Source organism: Brienomyrus brachyistius, chromosome 24, assembly GCF_023856365.1.
Source record: "Brienomyrus brachyistius isolate T26 chromosome 24, BBRACH_0.4, whole genome shotgun sequence".
Taxonomy (NCBI): Eukaryota; Metazoa; Chordata; class Actinopteri; order Osteoglossiformes; family Mormyridae; genus Brienomyrus; species Brienomyrus brachyistius.
This window is the reverse complement of record NC_064556.1, coordinates 8326969-8335832: the sequence shown is the minus strand read 5'-3', so window position 1 is coordinate 8335832 and position 8864 is coordinate 8326969. Positions and strand designations below refer to the sequence as shown.

Here is an 8864-nt window from a genome sequence, read left to right as displayed (position 1 = left end):
CTATATTATGACTATATTATGCAGACATTAGAAAACACATCCAGAAATCTTGAATGATCTACTTTTGAAATATACAGCCATGAAAAAAATTTGAGGCCATTCTATATTTTAAAGAATCTGCATTTTTAAATGATGGTTTAATTGTGGTTCTGCTGGCTGAAGGCTACGCTGAGCAGCAGGACGCTTTCAGGTTCAAAATTTCAAAGACAGCAGTACACAAGAATAAGCTGAAGCAGGAAACACTGGGAATGACGAGGAACCAGCCAGGTAGACGGCGGAATTAAGCGACACTCTAATGCCAGAGATGACCGCTAACTTATCCGACTCCGTTTCTCATGTGTAATAGGATGACATCAAGTGACCTTCAAAAGGAGTGGGAAACATTAAGTGCAGGTGTGAAGTGCACTGCTAGGACAGTTAATATCAGGCTCCTGAACTATCTCCTAGAACAGGCTCCTGGAAGCAGGACTGAGGTCCCGCAAAGCAAGGAAGAAGCGCTTCATTAATGAGAAACAGGGAAGAACCAGACTGCAGTTTGCAGAAAATGTATATTATTCACAGACAAACACCCATCAATTGAGAAAAGAGTGAAACAAAAAATTGTGCTGTGGTCTCTTCATTTTTTCTGTGGTTGAATATAGGAAAAAAAGTAAATATATTTTTGAGCTTTGAAAGGAGAATAAAAAGAACAAGAGTCACTGACTCGAGTATCTAAGTCACAAAGCCTTCCTGATTGCCCACCCATTTGCAGATAACGCTATTCATATGATTTACATTTACATTTACAGTATTTGGCAGACCGCTTAGCCAAAGCGACTCACATAAGTGCTTCAAGATGCTGCGATGAATTTTTCCGATACTAGCTCAATAAGGACCCAGGCTATGAATACCATCTATCCGAACACTGTTGAGAAAGTGCAACAAATTTTTTCTTTTTTTTTCTTTTTGTACACATACACACACACACGGAAAAGAGCTGAGTAAGAATGCAGAGTACTACTTCAGGTATTTCTGAAAAAGGAAAGTTTTGAGTTGTCGCTTGAAGACAGCCAAGATTTCCGCTGTTCGGACATCATAACTGTCCCTAACCCTAACATGATAACTGTCACGACTGTCGGGTGACCAAGGATAGGAGAATAAGAATCCGGGAAACGGAGTGTCAGGAACAAGGTATTTATTTGGAGAAAAGCAACAGAGCGAGGTACACGAACGGCAGACTTCAGCAAACATCGGTGACTTCAATGACCAAAATGAATATTCAAACTCTGACGTGGACTTAAATACACAGGACTTACTGGAAACAAGAAGAAACACCTGGTAACATCGGGATTTCACATGAGGTTAATGACGGGCGTGTGGCACACAGGAGGATCGGAGGAGCTGGGCATGAGAATAACAATATGATAATCCCACAATTGTTACTGGGTCAAGAAACATGTGAATACCCCCATAAACAAGAGGACATGTCTGGGTTTTGTTTACACTGATTGAGGAGCTGCAACCTCAATGTTCTCTGTTCTCTGTTTGTTCATAAATGGAAGATGCAAAGTTGCGATGCAACATTAAAAAATAAAAGCATATTTCCCAAAAGCATAGTTGCTCATTAAGTTAGGGACTTACACATTAAAAACCATGCAACTGAATGGTTTCAGCTATCTAAGGTGCTAGCAGGAGCTTCTGGTAAATGTGCGCCAGTTTAGCAGTGAAATGTTAATGTATTTTTTTTTATTATTATATGATGCAAAGTAGTTGGGACTGAGTGTTTGTGTTGCTTGGCAACAGTCAACAGCTGGCTGTTGGGAACTATTTTCTTTCCTGAGGCCCGTAAATGTTTAAATAACTAAATAATCAAAGTATTAACTGCTGTGGCTTATTACTGTCAACTTATAAATGCTACTCCATGAACTGTATAAAAGCATGCAACCTCGTGCCTATGACCAAATCACAGCCATGATATATTGGAGTACAACTGCACTCCTTCTCGTAGGAATATTGCTTAAATATTACATTTCTAAAAATAAAAGTAAGTTTCAACAGTTAAACTGATGAATCAAAGCTATGTGTTCTGACTGCATAGTTACACAACTGAATGTGTTTTCAACTTTGATTTTGTGTTTGGAAAACCTGTATATACATTCTACTTGTTTTTATTAAAGTTAAGATTTTCAAACCAAGTTACTAAATTGCCCATAGGTGTGCATGTGTGAGTGGATGTTGTGTGAGTGTGCCCTGCGATGGGCTGGCCCCCCATCCTGCCTCGTGCCCATAGCTTCCGGGATAGGCTCCGGACCCTCCGCGACCCAGAAGGATAAGCGGTTTGGAAAATGGATGGATTGATGGATTTTCAAACTGTATTGTTTTTTTTATCAGTTTTGATGTATGTTTTATACAGCCTAATGCCAAAGCATGTAGCAAACAGTATAATGTATGAGAGTTATAAATTGCCTGACTTTATTTTGATTGCAATAAAATATTTCGTAACACTTTTGTAGCATAATAATGTTCAGTTATACCAAATATATACTGTAAACCTTTACTTAAACATTAAATAATGATTTACAACATCACAGTAAGACATTTAGAAGCCTGTAATTAATGGTGAACAAATCATTCACAAATTCTTAATAAGACATTTATAAGCATGTAGGTAAGGGTTCACTAATCATTTGCAAAAACTTTTATTTAAAAAATTTAATGATTAATAGGGGAAATAATCATAAACACATCATTCCTAAATGATTACTAATCCTGTAGTCAATGATGAACAAATCATTTACAAATTCTTAAGACATTTATTAATTTATGTAAAACATATACATGTGATGAATTGCTGATGTTTTAGATTTGGGTTTTTAAATCACTCGTAGGGGCGGCATGGTGGTGCAGTGGTTAGCACTGCTGCCTCACACCTCTGGGACCCGGGTTCGAGTCTCCGCCTGGGTCACATGTGTGTGGAGTTTGCATGTTCTCCCCATGTTGTCATGGGGTTTCCTCCGGGTACTCCGGTTTCCCCCCACAGTCCAAAAACATGCTGCGGCTGATTGGCGTCGCTGAATTGCCCATAGTGTGCCCTGCAATGGGCTGGCCCCCCATCCTGGGTTGTTCCCTGCCTCGTGCCCATTGCTTCCGGGATAGGCTCCGGACCCCCCGCGACCCAATAGGATAAGCGGTTTGGAAAATGGATGGATGGAAATCACTCGTATAATAAATTGTTACCCTGAAGTGTTTTCCACCTATGACGTCATCGCCCCCTAGGCCCCGCCCAGTGTACCAATAAATACTCTCTATCAGCTTCACCTGTGTCTTGGTTATTATTGATCTGTAGCTAAAAATTCATATTTAACCACAAGAATATTTCTTGATGCAGTATGGGAAAAATCTGAGTTAAGTCCTGTTAATCTTGGCTTAAAAACTATGAAATTCGTGTTTATTTATTTATAAGTGCCTTTTCTTGAAAATGGTATAGTGAATATTAACCAAATTTTGTCTAGTAATAGCTTGGGACGTTGCCTGTTAGAGGGTATAAGACTTGTTCATGCACTATGAGAAAGATCTGAGATGTGTCCTGTCAAACTTGGCTCATATAAGCAAATCCACCTAGAACCATAGATTTCAAAGTGCAATTACTAGAAATTGGTACAATTGACTAAATTTTGTCTGGAAATTGTCTAGGACTTCGTCTTTCAGATAGTATATGACTGGCTTTTTGCAATATGGGAAAGCAAGAACTTCATTTTATTTTAGTGCATCCTGCACTTCATAGATATGACAGTAAATCTTGAGCCATTTTCCGTTCTGTCCTGCCCCTTATTAAATTCCCAGTTTTCCCCCGACTTTCGCCTCCTTGCATGCTTCCTACCCGCTCGTCTGCCCACCGATTACCGCGCAACCTGACAGTAACTGCACTGTAACCTTGAAATGAGAATTACTGCAGTATTAAATATTCATGAACTATGGTGTGGCCATATAAAACTTTGAACTCCTACTTTCATTTTCGCATTTGTCTGTAAAACTGTAGCTTTTGAGGGTCGTTTGGAAAAGGTGAGTTTGTTAAATAAATTGACTTATACATCGTATAAACTGTAGGCTAGTAAACTCCATAACTCGTTAATTTGGTCATTCTGTAATTTTTTTCTAATTTTTTAAGCTCTTTTGTGGAACTGTCAGTGATGTTCTCTAATCATTTTATACCTAAGGAACTTATGTAGATGTGTAGAACGATTTCAAAATCTGTATTAATAATAGAACTTATTCTAGGAATTGTATAATAATATTATTAAATTCCAGATGTACTTATATTTTATCCTTATTTAACCTCCGTGACTATATAATATCCTTATTATATTTAACCTCCGTGACTATATAAAATACTTTTGAATTTTTTCTTCCACAACTGTCTGTAAAAACTACGGCGGTCGAATGTGGTTTGGAGAAGGTGATCGAGTTTTTTATACAAATATTTGTATGTTTCAATAGCGTGCAAAATGTAAGAAATCCAATATAACTCGTTCATTTATTGGTTTTGTGAAAAGTCCCGCTGAACTATGTTTTATTGAATCGTCTTTGGCTGAAGCCTCGTGCCTATGACCAATTCCTGGGGGGGGCGACATGGTGGTGCAGTGGTTAGCACTGTTGCCTCTGGGACCCGGGTTCGAGTCTCCGGACCCCCCGCGACCCAGTAGGATAAGCGGTTTGGAAAATGGATGGATGGACATTCCTGGGGAGTTCATAATTAAAGATGTGTGGAAAGATTTCAATATCTGTATTAATATATTAACTCTTTCTAGCAATTTAGTAACGGTTACATATACCAACTGTAAATTTTTTTCTTTGTAAAGTAGGAAAACTGACGTTGGCAAAATCCATTATCCCGGAGCCCTGTTATAATTCACGCATATTAGTTTATTTTATAAGATCAGATACAAAATAGAATAATCTAGACCTATTTGACGGTAGTATTACTTTTAAGCGACTTATACGATATGGTGTAATTGTTTTATGTTTGCATCAGGCTATAGGACAGCTTTTTAAGTCAGGTAACTCAGCAATTAGAATTGCTTCAGTATCAAATATTCATTAACAGTTGTGTGGCCACCATTACCTGTGCGACTATATAAAATGCTTTGAACTCCTACTTTCATTTTAGGGGCCATACTTTTAGTACGTACGCATGGAATTGGGGGGGGGGTCTAAAAAATTGACAGAATTTTGCGTACGTGTGCGTATGCTGAAGGGGGGGGGTCAACTTGAGAAATTTCAAAATTAAGTGTTTCGTTCAGGATACCTGACCTGCTGGATTGCATTTCATACGTGCATATAACTCAAAACGTCTTTAGTTCATCTCCCGATCATCAGCCGGCCGGCCGGCGGATAGTCCATCAACATCGAATCAACACGCAAGCAGAATTATAGGCATGCAACACTAACCATTATTATTAATGTCTGTAACAACTGTTCGCCTGACATACATATTCGATGTTTTCATGTAATTTCAAATTTTCAAGCGCCATTATAGCACGTTAACTGTTCAGCGAACCAAGTTTTTCTTTCAGAATTCTTGACAAGTGCGTCTGCCGTGCTTATGCCGACTTTTGAGGAATACGCTAGTCCTTATAGCTTATTCCTCCAAGTGCCGACTGAAATACTACATGTATAAGAATTAAAGAAGTCTTATTTGTTGCATTTCGTTTAATTTGAAAGTGATTTTATTACAGTAAATCTCATGACATCATTCTTCTGTTATCCCTAAAGTTAACAGGAACTTTTGTAGCTCCAAAAAGCAGTGCATAAGTCGACTGACGATCGCCCATGCGTGCCTGCGTACGTACGCAGAGGGGGTAAAAAAAGGGGGTATGTGTGCGTACGGGGGGAGGGGGGTAAAAAAAATCGGTTAAATGTGCGTACGTACTAAAAGTATGGCCCCTTACTGCCGTGATCTGCGTGTCTATATAAATGCCTTTGAAGTTTTACTTTTACTTTCACAATTTTCTATGAAAACGTTCGAATTGGTTCAAGATAGTTTGGAAAAAGTGAGTTTACGTTGTCGAAATCCATTACCCCAGAGAGCAATTATAATTAACATAACCAGTTAATTTCAATATACAAGATATAAAAACAGAAGAATCCATCTGATGTGCGTTTTACGTTAAAGCAACTCAAAAGATAGTGTGTTGTAACCACAGCAATCTGCGTTACTATCAAAAAAGCTATTAACCGAGCTATGCTGCTTATTAATAAGACTGAGACAATTCTGGTTTCAACCACAAGGTGGCGTTTATTGCACCCGTGTCAGTTGTACGCACAACAAACTCCTACTGCCCGCAGTGCCCGTTGATGTGCATACTCCTAACAGGCATGGTGGACACACACACATACACACGTCGATTAATATGTAACGCTATACAGTACTTTACAATACATGCGATTTACAAGGCTGACATCGTTCCAACCTGCTGCGCTGCCTGCCGGTAACTCAGTGCCACACTGCCCCCCTCCTAGGGGGTTAACTGTACCGGAACCCCCACAAAGTCCCTGAAATGCTTCGGGCAGCAACGAGTCCTCTGCAGCCATGGGGTCCCGAGTCGCCTACAGTCCTGATCAGTCCCTGCTGCCGGGGTACTCACCACTGGTCCTGGTGATGGCTGCTCCATGTGGAATCAGGGGCGCTGTAAAGGGGGGGTAAACGATGACATTTCTCGGGGCCCATGACTGAGAGGGGGCCCAGAGAAGCCCCCAATAAACTGTGTTGGGGGCCCTGTCAAGATTCTTTTCATGGGGCCCAAAATCCTTAGCAGCGCCCCTGTGTGGAATACAAGACTTTTGGAATTTGTACTTATTTGATTGCATTCACAGATCTTTCTGGAGATCTGAAAAAAACAGGTTTTTCTTACACTGTTGGGGCCATTTGGTCCCCACAGTGTAATATGAACCTATTCCACACACACACGCACACACACAGGCTCACACAGACACAGGCAATTCAGATTACAATGCTAAGGAAGGCCAGCATTCCAACTTGTATGGCTCAGAGATTTAGAACAATTAGAATAACATCCTGAAATGCTTCGCTATTATTTAAAAATAAAGAAAGTTATCTTATGTCACTTTAAAGTAAAACGTTTGTCAAATAGATTGTTATATCTTATATAATATCTTTAAGTTAATTTATTGTTCAATTTGACATTCAAATTTAAAAATAATACATAAAAAAAGGCCTTTCTTTAATGTTGTGGATTGGTTTAGGCACTATTTAGTCACCAGCATCTTGATCTCTTCACTCTTATTGTTTCTGCATTTATTTTGGAGTTCGCATTGGGGAGGGGGGGCACTGCCGGTAATGCCTGCCCAGGTCGCCACATGAGTGAGGACCAGCCCTGAGTGTACTAGGTATAGTAGGTATAAGTACAAACGCAGTGCTTGAAGTGGGCTGCTCAGAGAGAGACCGGACCGGCACCTCTGTCATTCTTTTCAGAGAACCGGCAACATTTCTAGCATGTCGGCGATTCTCGTGATTTGCTAGTAACAGTAAAAGATAACAAGGGGAGTAACGGCTCCCGATTTTCCCTACTTCAAGCACTGTAAAAGTCCATTTAAGAAACATTTTACTCCAAAGCCACCTGTAGTATGTTATATTGAAAATTTATAAAGCATATTGTTAAAAAGGTTGATGCAAAAGGGTAATGGGTCAGTGTGTGGCTCAGTCGGTTAGGTTGCTGGTTCAGATCCTTTGATCGGCCCAGTATTTTTCCTGTTGGGTCCTTGAACAAGGCCCTTAACCCCAATATCTCCAGGGACTGGTGGATCGATAATGAAAACACAATGCTTTCGTTGAACAGGTCAGGAAGCTGGTGTTTGGAAAATGGGAAGTGGGAACAGTACCCCAGTGAGAGTGGAGGAAAAACCCAAGCTCCTTGAAAAACCATGGAGGAATGTTGTGTGGGACCATAGGTTTGAAGCCCGTTTTTATCCAATATAATCAACAACTTGTTTTTTTATTTTTTACTAGCATCATAATTTTATGCATATATTTTTAAAGTAGGCATGAGTTTCATAACCTCCTCCAACACAAACACACTTAAACACTGGGCAGTGTTTAACACTGCAGGTTAGCTCACCAGCTGATGACTGCATTTATTACCTACCTTGCATCTCTGTTATGCATATTTTGCCTTATATTAAATCTGTCTGCTTATGCCCTACAGTAATTATTAATTGTCTATTGTCATGGTGTCTCAAATTGTAGCAAGCTGTTTCAATGCAAATTTTATGTTGCAATAAAGATTCTGAAGATTCTGATCTTATGTTCAGCAAAGTGATGTCACCATTGGGCCCTTGAACAAGGCACTTAACTCTTGCTTTCTCAAATTTGCATAACTTTGGTTAAAAGCACATGTAAATAAAATATTAATAAATAAATATACACTTTTTAACAAGAATGCATACTACTTTATTAAGTGGATTCAGTTGCAGATGACTAATGAGATGTAAAAGGAGGCTATAGTAATATGATATTAGATATGGGATTGTGTAAATTCCTTGACTAATTTTGACTAATTTCCAATTCCAATGTCTGTTCTTTTAGCACACAAACTGATCTCAAGCAATACCTGCATGATTACAAGTCCACTATTGCTTCAGTGCCTCAGGTTCGGATTCTTCTAATTGGTGCAGTTGCTGCTGGAAAGTCGAGCTTCTTCAACTCCATCAACTCGATCTTCCGTGGCAACATTACAAGCCAAGCTGAAGCAGGAGAAATGACAACCAGCCTGACCTTGCAGGTAATGTGATTGTCTAGCTCTTCATTTCCTGGTGTAAGATTGATCTTACAGCAGGAAATATCTAAATGTGCTTATATAATGTTCTTA

The 8864-nt window shown here is 39.4% G+C and overlaps 1 protein-coding gene across 1 annotated transcript in view; it reads left to right on the top strand.

The window, feature by feature from the left end:
* Positions 1-4032: 4032 nt before the first annotated feature.
* The window catches only part of LOC125720156 (interferon-induced protein 44-like), a 100538-nt gene continuing 95706 nt past the window's right edge, over positions 4033-8864 (top strand). The window contains exon 1 of the mRNA XM_048995326.1: positions 4033-4041. The gene's annotated coding sequence lies outside the window, so the exon portion shown is untranslated. The remainder of the gene's footprint in view (positions 4042-8864) is intronic.